The 14,617-nt window shown below is 40.5% G+C and overlaps 1 pseudogene; it reads right to left on the minus strand.

The window, feature by feature from the left end:
• Positions 1-6,090: 6,090 nt before the first annotated feature.
• On the minus strand, positions 6,091-8,400 carry LOC101640293 (annotated as a pseudogene).
• Between the last annotated feature and the right edge of the window lie 6,217 nt (positions 8,401-14,617).

The following is a 14,617-nucleotide window of genomic DNA, read 5'->3' on the forward strand; positions in this document are numbered from 1 at the left end:
AACAAATTTAACCAAGGAGGTGTAAGACTTGTACACTGAAAACTAGAAAACATAGCATTATTTTGAAAGGAGACCTAAATAAATGGAAAGATATCTTGTGTTCATGGATTGGAAGACTTAATTTTGTTAAACTGTCAATATTACCTAAAGTAATACACAGATTTAATGCAAATCCTTTCAAAATACCAGCACTTTTTTTCCCCAAATTATAAAAACAGATCTGATTTCTAGCTGACTTCTTTGCAGAAATTGACAAGCAGCTTTAAGTTCCTTATGAAAACTCAAAGCGCTCTGAATAGACAAAAATCCTGAAAGAGAACAAAGCTAGAAAATTCATACTTCCTGACTCCCCAGATCACTAAGAAGTATTAATAGTCTAATCACTGTAGTGCTGACATAAGGATCGATTAATAGGATATAATTGCCAGTCCAGGATGAAACCCATGTATCATTCTTAATGCTTAAGGTGATGAAATACACATAGTATAAAATTTACCATTTCAAATGGTCAATTGTTTTTTGATAAGGGTTCCAAGACTATCCAATGAGAAAAGTAATAATCTCTTCAACAAATTGTGTTGGCAAACTGGCTCTCCCAAGGGAAAAATAATCAAGTTGGACTAGTCCTTCATACGATATATAAACTTAACTCAACATTTATCAATTAACTCAGTACAAAAACTAAAATGACAAATTTCTTTTTTTTTTTTAATCAAGGATTTTTTTATTGCTTTTTGTTTTGTTTTAGGTGTTTGTGTGAGTGAGTAAGTGTGGCTTGTGAATAAAACAGCACCTGATACACACAGTAAAGGAGCCATAGCAATATAGTTAAACACTTGGTTGCGAACTGAAAAGCCAGGGGTTTGATCCCACTAACAGCTTTCTAATGATTTAGAGCCGTGGAAACTCTTTGGGGCAGTTTCTTCTGCCAATTGGGTCACTCTGAGTCAGAACCGACGTAAGGACAATAGATTATTTGGGCTGGGCTGCTGTTGTTCAGTGCTCTGAGCCCGCCCAGATGCACAGCAACCCTGCATACTGCAGAACGGCCAAAACACGATCCAGTCCTGTGCCATCTCATAAAATGACAAATTTCTTAGAAGAAAATATAGGGGTAAAGCTTCAGGACATTGTTTTTGAAAATGGATTCTTAGATAGCACACCAAAAATGTAAGAAATAATAGAAAAATAAATTGTACCACACCAGTATTTTTTTTGCAATAAAAGGCATGATTAAGTGTGTGATAAATCAACCAAGAGAATGAAAGAGAATACGTGAAAATCACATATATGATAAGAATTTAATATCTTAGAATAAATAGAAAGAGCACCTATAGCATAATCACTTCAAGATATAGCATATGATCAATAACTAATGGTGTTGAAGGAATATGTCCGAGCTGCACTGGAGGCATTAATGGAAAACAAAGCTCCAGGAATTGATGGAATACCAATGGAAATATTTCAACAAGGTGATTAAGCAATGGAAGCACTCATTTGTCTATGCCAGGAAATTTGGAAGACAGCTCCTTAGTCAGCCAACTGGAAGATATCCATAAATTGTGGCCATTCCAAAGAAAGGTGACCAAACAGAATGTGGAAATTATCGAATTATTAATATCACATGCAAGTGTAATTTTGCTAAAGATAATTAAAAATTGGCTGTAGCAGTACATCCACAGGGAACTGCCAGAAATTATTTTAAAAAACATTTTTATTGGTACTTCATCCACATGTCATACAGTTCAATAATCAATCATATTAAGAAGAATTGTACAAGCATAACCACAATCAATTCTGGAACAATTTTTTCTTCCTTGAACTCATTGATCATCATGTAATTATTTTTTTAGTTGTGTCCAAAATATACAAAGCAATATATTCTCAAATTCAACAACTTCTGCATGTGTAATTCAGTGACATTGATTATACATTTCATGTTGTACAATTATTATTAATGTCCTTTTCCAAATTATTCCATCATCATTAACATAAACTTAATGACCCCTGAGCAAAAACTCTTCCTCCTTTGCCCATGGTAACAATTGGTCAAGTTTGGTTTCTCTTTTTTCTTACAAGTTTCTTGATATAATATTCACATATCATATATTTCCATACATAGTTAAATTGATTTTTTAAAGAGGTGTGTATATATCATCACTATCAGTTCTAATGCTCCCTCACTACTCCCACATTGTTTGTTCCCCAAATCCATTCCCCATCACTCCCATGTCGCCAATAAGCCAATGAGTTATTATCTCTATGCATCTACTCCTGTGCTTCACAAATGGGAAACAAACAAAAAACAGCAGGAGGAAAACAATAATAATATAAAGACAAACATAAAGAGTAAGCAAGAATTGACCATCATCAATATTTAAAAAGCTAGAGAAAACATTTCTGTCATGGAACAAGTGAGAAATATTTGAGTTTAGAGCAAATTCAGGTTGGGTCAAGAGGGGGAGGTCAGTTGACCAAGTATATTATACCATGGCTTGATCCACCATTATCAAGTTTACAAAATCTCTGTCTGAGTGTAAAGGTTTTTGAGTTCTGGATCTACCAGAAGCTTAATCTGACTAGATAGTCTGCAGATGAATTTTGGGTTCCCACTACCCTCCATAGACTTCTACAAATTGGGTGTTCATAATTTAAGCTCTGCTACTTTCCCCTTCATCATGTTTGAAATTTATTATCATCATCTTTAGATCACACAGGCAGGTGTGCTTCTTCAATGTGGACTTAGTTGATGCCTCACTTAGGTGTATACTTGTTTGAAAATAAGCCTTTAAGACCCCCTGTTCCAATTGATAGCCAGGCACTATGTGCTCTCTTCACAACACTTTTTTGTAGGACCCTTATCTTCAGGGATCTCTGCACGAAGGCAAATATCAAGCAGGTCCAAGTTATAAGGACTAACTGTTCTTGGATTGGGGCTAGATTTAAGTGGGAACCCAGAATCCATCTGCTTGTCCACAGGTTATGAATGACTCTGGTTTACTTTGACGGTCATATTACGACAAAAACAAAACACGCGAACATTGTTGTAGTTACAAAATCTGGTGTCAAGTTAAGGATCAAGAGTGAAGGGGTGGAAGTTTGGCCTGTTAATCAGGTCGCAGCTTGATGACCTCATTTGGACGTGCTACGAAGATAAATAGCTTGCTGGAGGCAGGACACTCTCTGACTCTCTGGAAGACATTCCAGCTGAGAAGCCACCTGGAGACCCCTGCCAGGGCTGAAATGCTTGTACCACCATTGGATCCACAAGACTTCCCACCCACTCTCCTGTGATCTTCCTGCATTTGATGTCATTGCATGTGTTTTGTGCATCTGAAGAGGACTTTATAGATTGGTATCAGACATATGGGCTAATAGTAGACTAATGGATGATCTGGACTGGGCTGGGATGCTTTCTCAATGTTCAATTGCTCTTACATATAAAGCTCTTTCTTATACACACGTGAATGGCTACGAGTTTGTTTCTCGTCTATCCAGACTAACACAAACATCAACAACAATAAAAAAAAAACCAAACAGACAAAAGGCAGAACTATGTAAAACCAAAGAAACAAAAAAAGAGAAACATTGTCTATCATTCCCATGGGGTATAAGGTGATTGCACTGATAACATTAAAAACTTATTCAATGACATATAATTTAAGATACTGTTGTTATGAGTTTATGTGATTATAGTCCAACTGTGAGCTGCAATCTGTGAGTTGTTGCTTTGTACAGATTGGTTTCTTAATTGATTGTGCTCTGTTTACACTGAGCATGGGGGATGGTGCTAGGGGAAATTTGTTGTATAGTTTTTTACAAGTACAGATCCTTGCCTATCAGATTAATACCTGTCACATTAATGCAAAGGGAGTATTTGGGTACTAAATATATGACGGTTCTGGGTCCCCTTTTGAGATAGTTTATTGTGCCAGCCTGGCCAATAAACACAAATGGGATTAACTGAAGGGTGGAGAGATAAATGGCTAGGTGAGCCTCGCCTTTCTTGTCTCTTGCTCTTTGATCATTGGACCAGTGTGTGGCTGCCTTGCTTGTTCTGTGCCTCAATTTACAGGCTACACTACCTGTGGGACGCCTAGCCTGTGAACTGTGTCGCTGTAAGTTGAGGTCCCTTTAAGACATCTCTGGAGCTGGGGACTGGCAGTTGGTGACCTGGCTGACAGTTGGTGACCTGCCTTGTTTGTTTGTTTTTTTGTTTTTAAATCATTTTGTTAGGGGCTCATACAACTGTTATCCCAATCCATACACACATCAATTGTGTAAAGCGCATTTGTACATCATTTCTCAAAACATTTTCTCTCCACTTAAGCCCCCAGCATTAGGTCCTCATTTTTCCCCTCCCTCCCCGCTCCCCAGTCCCTCATGAGCCCTTGATAATTTATAAATTTTTATTTTGTCATATCTTGCCCTGTCCGACGTTTCCCTTCACCCTCTTTTCGGTTGTACGTCCCCCAGGGAGGAGGTGACCTGCCTTGTGATTGGCTGTTGTGCTGAGATAGCCTATCTCTCTCTATATATAGAGGAAGACCTGGCAGCAGACTAGATTTGAAGGACTGCTACTGTCTCACAACTCTCTCTCACAGGAGTGAGTTGCACTGAGCCATTTGTACTGCTTTATAATTTAACCTTTCGTTTCTTGTATTATATATTTATCTGTATATAATTTAACAGTTCATTTCCTGTGTTATATATCCAATTATATTTATAACTGAATATATTAAATTATCAGCAATTTGGTTTTATCTCTCTGGAGAACACTGTCTAACACACCTTTCATTGGACATTCACTAAGCCAGGGGTCTCACCTGAGATCAAGTGGCCACTATTTCCACAGTTTTTTGGTGACTTTCCTTTGCTTCTCTCCAATCAGAATACTTCAGTACAGTTGAACTTCCAGAAACTCAAGCCAGATTCAGAAGAACACATGGAATGAGGGATATCATTTTTCAGGTCAGATGGATCTTGTTTGAAAGCAGAGAATACCAAAAAGATATTTACTTATGTTTCATTGATTACGCAAACACAATTGACTGAGTGGATCATAACTATGAATAATGCTGAGAATAATGAGAATTCAAGAATACTTAATGGTACTCATATATAGCCTGTATATAGACCAGGAGACCATCATTTGAGCAGAACAAGGGGGATATTGGATGCTTTAAAATCAGGAAAATTGTATAGATTATATTATTTCACCATAATTATCCAATCTATATGTTGAGCAAATAATCTTAAGAAATTGGACTGTATGAAGAAGAATGCAAAATCAGTATTGGAGAAGGCTAATTAACAACCTGTGATATGCAGTTGAAACAGCTGTGCTTGCTGAAATGAAGAGAAATTTAAGCACTTACTGGTGAAAATTTAAGGACAACAGCTTTCAGTATGGATTACTGAAATGTAATCCATATCCAGTATGATCGAACTTGTCAAGTACTTCAGTTTACTTGCTCTGAAATTGATGCCTATTGAAGTACCAGTCAAGAAACCAAATAACACATAAAGCAGTAAACAACAGCTATCAGAAAGGATAGTGAGGGTTTTTAAGGCTTGTCTTAAAAGATGACAAGCAGTCATCTAAGTGAGACATCAGCTAAATTCACACAGAAGAAGCACATCAGCCTGTGTGAGCCAAGGATTACAAATAATAAAATCCAAATCCAAAGGAGGGGGGATGGCATTATGAGTATGAGAAAGAAGAAAATGTCCTAAAATTGATTGTCGTGCTGACCGCACAACTTTTTTTAAAAGACATTTATTCAACATCATGATAAGACTTAATTTAGTGATCAACAGCATGGCCACAAAAAAGACAAAGCAAAAACAAAAAAAACCCACTACACTTTCCACAGAACAGAAACTAAAATAACTTGTTATGCAATTAGCCAACGATACAGTCCTCAAGTTCTTTGGCCCATACACATGAGTATTGTCTAAAACATGGCTTCTTTGTAGCAGGTAGACCCTGCCACCACTGTGCTTGCTTGGCTGAGTTCACAAATCTGTTGTAACCCGCAGGGTGTCCGTCCCTTCGCTGGCTCTTTTTTCCTGCTAACTTTGTAGTCATTAAAATTTTCTGCCACTACCAGAGGGTGTGGTGCTGCTTGAACCACCACAGCTGCTTTGGTTTTGTGGTTTGGCAAAGTATTGAGTTCCACCATCATAAGGACCAGAGCTTTTGCCTCCAAAGTTTCCTCCCTTCATTGGTCCAAAATATGACGATGGATTGATGTAATTGCCAAAATCACTGTAACTCCCTCCACCTCCAAAATGATATTCATCATTATCAAAGCCATTATAACCATCTCCACTGCCTCCATACCCACCACTGCCATGGCTGCCACCAAAGCCACCACGTCCACTGAGGTTTCCACCCCGAACAAAGTTGTCATCCCAACCAAAACCATCTCTGCAGCCACCACCAAAGTTGCCAGAATTGGAAATTTGACTGGAAGAGGCACTGGCGATCTCTGGCTTCGACAGGGCTCTCCTTACTTCACAGTTGTGGCCATTCACAGAATGGGATTTCTGAATGACAATCTTATCTACGGAGTCATGGTCATCAAAAGTCACAAAAGCAAAGCCCCTCTTCTTGCCACTGCCTCCATCAGTCATGATTTCAGTTACTTCGATTTCCCCTATTGCTCAAAATAATCTCAGAGGTGGTGCTCATCAGTGTCTTCCTTGATGGCACCGACAAAGATCTTTTTCACAGTTACACGGGCACCTGGTCTTTGAGCGTCTTCTCCGGAGACAGCTCTCTTTGGTTCAACAACTCTTCCACCCACCTTGCAGTCATGGTTGCATCACCCTCCCCCACAGCAGAGTGAGTGACAAACCCAGAGTCTCTGGCGCACTTGGTGTTTGGATCTCTCCTGACCACACAATCCATGAGGGTCCCCCATTGCTCACAATGGCTCCGCAGACTCTCATCTGTGGTTTCAAAGTTCAACCCTCCGATGACGAGTTTCCCCGGCTGTTCGGGCCCTTCAGGAAACTCGGACTTAGACAGGACAGCAGCGGGGTGAGGGGAGCCCTAACAATGCTTCTTCTGTGGTGTCCACAGGCACAAAAGAACAATTCTTTTTAATATGATTGAATTCTTGAATTATGATAGGTGAATTATATGGCAATAAAACTGAAATGCTTTTTACAAACATTTCAAATATGTGTACATGTGTGATCTGATGGATAGCCTATTTCAAATTCATTAATAGTTATCAAATGTACCTATTTTTGACGTGCCAAACATTGTGCTAAGCATTAAATTTTTCTTTTTTTTTTCCATTCATGCACATTTTATTTTCATCTCATTCATTCCAAGCCTTTCAAGGTCACATCACTGGTCCCGCGTCTTCACTGTCCTTCCTGTTCTGTTTCTTTTTTTTTTTTTTAAACATTTTATTAGGGGCTCATACAACTGTTATCGCAATCCATACACACATCAATTGTGCAAAGCGCATTTGTACATCATTCTCAAAACATTTTCTCTCCACTTAAGCCCCTAACATTAGGTCCTCATTTTTCCCCTCCCTCCCCACTCCCCCCTCCCTCATGAGCCCTTGATAGTTTATAAATTGGTATTTTGTCATACCTTGCCCTGTCCGACGTCTCTCCTCACCCACTTTTCGGTTGTCTGTCCCCCAGGGAGGAGGTCACATATAGTTCCCTGTAATCGGTTCCCTCCTTCCTACCCACTCTCCCTCTACCCTCCCCATCTCGCCACCCACACCACTGGTCCTGCAGGGCTCATCCGCCCTGGATTCCCTGGATTTCCAGTTCCTATCTGTACCAGTGTACATCCTCTGGTCTAGCCAGACTTGCAAGGTCGAATTCGAGTCATGGTGGTGGGAGCGGGGAGGAAACATTTAGGAGCTAGAGGAAAGTTGTATTTCTCATCGTTGTTACATCGCATCCTGACTGGCTCATCAAGCATTAAATTTTTTATGGACAAAAAAGGTACTACAAAAATAGCTGCTGACGACATCTTACATGTATTGAAGAGCAAAGATGATACTTTGAGGACTAAGGCACCACTGACTCAAGCCTTAGTATTTTCAATAGCCCCTCTCATATGAGGTGTCGTGGTTACTCATTGGGCTGCTAATTGCCAGGTCAGCTGTGGGAAACAGAGGACTGGGAAGCGAGTGTATGTGGATGAATTCTTTAGTCTCATATTTTAAGAAGCCTGGCAGGCCAGGATTCTGGGCGGAGGGAGGTCTTCACACTTATGGGTCAGATATGAGTCTCAATCACATCATAACCAAGATTAATCCCAACAATATCCTCCCCTAATAGTGCTGCCTTAAAGTTACTTCTTACAAGCGCAAGGCTGGTCGCTATCTGGCCGGAAGCATTATCTATAAGAGCAGACATGTTGCAAATGCTCTGCCAGCTCAGGGGAGAGTCACTCCCCCTTACCTGCCCCAGCACTAATGTTAGGTCACTCCCCCAATGAACTCGGGGACCTTTAGGGTTAGGGTAACAGCCCACTTTGCTATGTATGTAGTTACCTGTAATTAGAGGGGCTTGCATGCCCTGAGAGTATATAAACCGGTGTTATGAATACAATCTCTGTCTTTGTTCGGACCTGGCTTCTGAAGCCATGGCAGAGGTGAGCACCCCAAAACTTTTGTCTGTCTCTTAATGTCTACCCTTCAATTACACAGTCATCCCTTAGGACCTGTCCGGATGTGAGGCTGGATCTTACAGTCAGCATTTTTAAACTACCAGCTGCTCAATGGAAGACAGATGGGGCTTTCTACCTTAAAACAGAGTTGCAGTCCTGGAAACTCGCAAGGGCAGATCGTTCTACCCTGCCCGATAGGGTGGCTGTGAGTCAGAAACAACTGGATGACGGTGTGTGGGTAAGTGCATATGCATGTGAAAGCGGGATAATGAGGAAGACTGGGGAACAATTGATACATTTGAACCAAGTGTTGGTAAAGCATATTGAAAGTACTATGGGCTGCCAGAAGAAGAAAGAAATTTGTCCCGGAGGAAGTATAGACAGCATGAGTCTTAGAAGGGAGGATTGGGAGACGTCATCTCATGTACTTTGCACATATTTGCAGGAGAGACCAGTCCCTGGAGAAGGATGTTCTGCTTGGCAAAGAAGAGGAGGAGTGAGAAGGAAGCAGACCCTGGGCAATAGAAGTGACACGGGGTCTGCAAGCATGATCTCAAACATAATGACAAGTGTGAGGATGGCACAGGACTGGACAAGGTTTCATTTTACTCATTAGAAATTGGCTATATTAACATCAGACAAAGTAGGCTTCAAGACAAAAAGTATGACCAGGAATACAGAGGGACATTTCATTATAATAAAGGGATTAACTTGTAAGGTAATACCACAATACTAAACATGTTTCCACTTAATAACCCAAAGCCAAAGCTAAGCACCCTGCCACTGAGTCAATTCTGATGCTACAGGACAGAGTAGAACTATTCCGTAAGCTTTCTGAAACTAGACATCGTTACAGGAGCAGACAACCTCATCTTTCTCCTGCAGAGTAGAACCATAGCCCATCGTGCCACCAGGGATCCTTGCACACAACAGAGCTACAAAATATGTGACTCAAGACCAGACAGAACGAAAAGGAGAAATAGATAAACCCATAATTCTATTGGGAGGCTTTAACGCTCGTCTGCCAGGAACTGTGTAACTGAAAAAGTGATCAACCAGCTTGTCCTAATTGACATGCCACCTAATATTCTACTCAAGTGCATGAGGAACATTCATAATTATAGACCATATGCTGGGTCATCAAGGAAAGGTCATTACATTTAAAATATTGTGATAATATAGAGGATGCCACTGGCCATAATAAAAGCTAAAAAAAACAAACCCAAATCATCAAAACACAAACCCACTACATGAAGTCAACTTTGACTCTCAGAAATCCTGTAGGACAAAGTTGAACTGTCTCATAGGATTTCCAAAGCCTTAAGGTAGCAGGCCACCCCAGTTTTCTCCCAGGGAGCAGCTAGTGGGGTTCAGTTGCAGACCTTTTGGCCGGCAGCCCTTTGACTGTGTGCCAGGGTTTCTTCACTGACACTATAAAGGAATTAAATTAGAAATCAATAGTAGAGAGCTACCTGGGAAATTCTTTGAATTTAGAAATTCTCTAAGTTTAGAAATTATCCAAATGCTGTATAACTTGCTATTTTGCTTGACGGAATAATCTCTCTTCCTCCTCTGACCTTCAAACATATATCAATATTTCTTTGTGGGGTCATTTGGTTTGTAAGAGAAAATTTGGTGGTTAGAACTGCTGTCAAAAGCTCAAAAGAACTCTAATAAATTGATATGGAGTCCTGGTGACGTAATGGTAACATATGGGGATGCTAAAATTGGTAGCATGGACATTAGCATTTCCTGATGGATACTAAACTTTCCTGTTTCTACAAGTAGCTTTGCAGGTAGTGGGTATGGAGTAGTAGATGGTGGAACAGTATAGGAAAAAACTGTGGGAATCCTATAAATAAAGTGTATGGTGTGGGAAACTTTAGTTTCTGAAATAATTTATTCTACTTTTTTTTGTTGTTGAGCATGTGTACTGCAAAACATACACGTAGTCAACCATTTCTACATGAGCAGTTAAGTGACATTATTTGCATTCTTTGAGTTGTGCAACCACTGTCACTCTCCCTTTCTGAGCTGACCCTCCCTTGTTAACATAAACTCACTGCCACCCAAGGTTCCTATCTAATCTTCCCAGCTGTGGTTGTCTATTTGATTCCATACAGATAGATAATTAAAGAACATCATGCTCAAAGCAGTCCTTTATGATTAAGCTAAACTATTATTTGATTTTAATAAGACTTCTGGGGATAGTTCTGCTTACGGGTTAAAAATTATTTCAGGGTAATAATTTTAGGGGTTCATCCAGCCTCAATGGCTTCAAAAACTTTAGAGCCCATGAAAATGTGAAACACTGTTCTATGTTTTTCTCCTTTTGATCAAAATGTTCAGTAATGGTAGCTGAACACCACAAAACTAGTCTCATAACAAAAGACGCAGTTGTGCATGCGGACACTTAACTTCACATTCCATTTCTTTCTTCTATTTCTGATTCTCCTCTGTTACTCCAGGTAAATAGAGACCAATTGTCATGCCTTGGATGACCACTTGCAAGATTTTTTTAAAAACCTCAGGCACTAAGGTAGTTAGTTTATTGTGCCAACCTGGCTGATAAACACATGTGGAATTAATTGAAGGGCCGAGAGATAAATGGCTCGGCGAGCCTCACCTGTCTTGTCTCTTGCTCTTTGATCATCAGACTTGCTTGTTCTGTGCCTCAGTTTGCAAGCTACACTACCTGTGGAACACCTAACCCGTGGACTGTGTCACTGTAATTTGAGCTTCCTTCAGGACCTGCTTCTCCACACCATTGGAATTTACATCTCTTGAGCTGGGGACTGTCGGACCCTGTCATCTGGCTGACTTTTGGTGACCCACCTTGCTGTTTGCTGCCTGTGCCCAGATAGTCTGCATTACTCTACGGAGGACTACCCGGCAGCCCTCAAGACTTGAAGGACTGCCAGCGTTTCACAACTGTCTCATGGGAGTGAGTTGTACTGAGCCATTTGTACTGCTTTATAATTTAATGAACTGTTTACGTCTTAGGTTTTATATATATATGTATATGTATGTAATTATTAGCATTCTGGTTTTGTTTCTCCAGAGAACCCTGTCTAACACAGGCACGATACAAAGAACTAAGAGTAGAACAAAACCACTAAACATATTATTAGGCCAAGTCACTGAAACATTCCATGAAAGCATAACCTTAAACCTCCAAACCAAGGAACCAAATCCCAGGAGTTGGGTGGTGCATAAGCAATGGCAGCAATCACTCCTTTCACCGCCCCCTCATTATTGCCAGTACCTGTCACACAAATTTTGCCAATTCAACTTTTACACGTGTACAACTTATGGAGAATGATGACAGCCATCAGTAGTTTCATGTTTCATGGTGGGGCACTTTAAAGTGGTGCGTGGTCTTATGATTATACAGAGCTGTACCTAATAAACATATAGAAATTACGGAGAGCCAAAGGTAAAATAGCCTACTTTTCTGCAATAAGTAGCAACACTCTCCAGGGGTCAGTAGTATGCACCCTCTTGCTAATGTAAGCTTGTTTGAGGGTCTGTGCTGAGAGGGAGAAATGGCAACTCCGTCTTGGCAGTCTGTTACTTGAACTCTCTGAGCAGAGAATTGCTGTGCCTTGTTTATTCTTGACCAAGAAAGGTCCTTCCCCTTCACTTCTTATCAGATTAAACTTGGAAAGGAGCCCCAAGAGTCAATGATAATTGCAGGAAGCTGCCATAAACCGTGTGTAGCATGCTAGACACCCGAAGTCTTCAAGAAATGCTAAGAGCAACATGAAGAGGCCTACAAAAGTTATGTTAGGAGCAACACCATCAAGGAGAGAGGAAATTGACCGTGAGATACCAATGGATGATGAAGATAGAGCAGAACTCTTCAGCTCCCACTTTGGGTCTGTATCTTGTGGTAGGGAGAAATTTTCATCCTGCAACTCTAGGTTTCCCAACTGTAACATGCCTTTGCATCAGGGCTTTTGTTAAATGGACATTCTAAATCAGTAGATTTGAGTGGAGTCCAACACATTGTGTTCATAACAGGCCCCCAGGTGCTGCTGAGGCTGAGGCCCAGGCTGCTAGTCCTTGAACCACACTTTGACTAGCAAGAGTCTAGACCAGGGGTCCGCAAACGGTGGCTTGGCTCTTTCGGCCTGTACATGTAGCTCTGACTTAAAATTGAGCATTTCAAAAGGATATTATTCAAATAATGGTGATTTCATTGGTTTTCAAAAATATATTTTGGGCTCTCAACTAATCTTTAAATTGTGGTGAGCAGCAGCATTGGCTCTTCACTTTCAAAAGTTTGGGGACCCTTGGTCTAGACCAAACATTGGCAAGGGCATTAAAAGCCCAGGATGGGTAAAGTGATTGTTGAAAGAGGATCTCATTTTTTCAACCAGGTGTAAGTTCCTGGTCTGGACAAATATACCACTCAGAGTACCTGGAGAACTTGGAAACGAGACCTCTGAATCACTCCTGGGAATATTTTAACTTTCATCAATTTGAAGCCTAGGAGAGGCAAATATGACTGTGAGTTTCAAGAGAGAAACTAATGACAAGTGAGTAAAGGGCTATTTAAAAGGATGGTTTATGTTCTGTGGCTCTAGTAAGATTGCACTGGGAAGAAAACCTGCCAGATTAGTTTCATTATCTTCTTTCATAGGGTTCCTAGAATGATGGGTCAGACAAGTGCCTTCGATAAATGGCGTGTGCAATTTAGCAAAGCACTAGCTGAACACTTTCACATTATCTGTGCGAAATAGCACAATGAGCATTGGCTGTCAGAATAACTAGGGTTGTTAGTAACTGGCTGATCAAATCTGACTCACTCAATGACAACAAGTCATTTTTGTCTCATAGCGACCCCATAGGAGAGGCCAGAAATGCCCCCTGTGGGATTCTGAGACTAATTCTTTACTGGAGTAGAAAGCCTCATCTTTCTCACATGGAGCAACTGGGGGTTTTGAACTGATAACCTTGTGGTTAGCAAGCAGCCCAACATGTAACCACTATGCAACCATGGATAATAAAGGCAGGAGTAATATTTCCTCATAGAGATAAATAAATCTCCCAGCCCCGAGGGTACACACTTTTGTTTTTGAAAAACAGTTTTATTGGCATTTCATCCAAATATCATACAATTCAATAGTTCAGTCATATCAAGATGAGTTGTACAATCTTTACCACAATCGATTTTAGAACATTTTCTTCTTCCTTGTACTCATTGCAACCCATTTGCTTGATTATGAATGACCCAAAGAGTGGGAGATATTTCTATCTCTGTTCTATGTTGTCTGAATTAATTCATTTGAAAAAGAAATTCAGGACCTCGGCGTCTTTTTCTTTTTAAAAAAAAATCATTTTATTAGGGGCTCGTACACCTCTTATCACAATCCACACATCCATCCATGATGTCAAGCACGTTTGTACATTTGTTGCCATCATCATTCTCAAACATTTTCTTTTTACTTGAGCCCTTGGTATCAACTCCTCATTCCCCCCCACCTTTCTCCCTCCCTCACAAACTCTTGATAATTTATAAATTATTATTATTTTTTCATGTCTTACACTGTCCAATGTCTCCCTTCACCTACTTTTCTGTTGTCCCTTCCCCTGGGAGGGAGATATATGTAGATCATTGTGATCAGCTCCCCTTTCTCCCCAATCTTCCCCTCACCGTGCTGGTATCTTTACTCTCATTATCAGTCCTGAGGGGTTTATCAGTCCTGGATTCCCTATGTTTCCAGCTCTGATCTGTACCAGTGTACATCCTCTGATCTAGCCAGATTTGTAAGGTAGAAGTGGGATCATGATAGTGCGGAGGGGGGGGTGGGTGTAGGAGGAAGCATTAAAGAACTAGAGGAAAGCTGCATGTTTCATCATTGCTACACTGCACCCTGACTGACTCGTCTCCTCCCAGCGACCCTTCTGTAAGGGGATGTCCAGTTGCCTACAGATGGGCTTTGGGTCTCCACTCCGCAC

Source organism: Echinops telfairi, unplaced genomic scaffold (assembly GCF_000313985.2).
Source record: "Echinops telfairi isolate 266 unplaced genomic scaffold, ASM31398v2 ScPeMD7_7427;HRSCAF=8465, whole genome shotgun sequence".
NCBI lineage: Eukaryota > Metazoa > Chordata > Mammalia > Afrosoricida > Tenrecidae > Echinops > Echinops telfairi.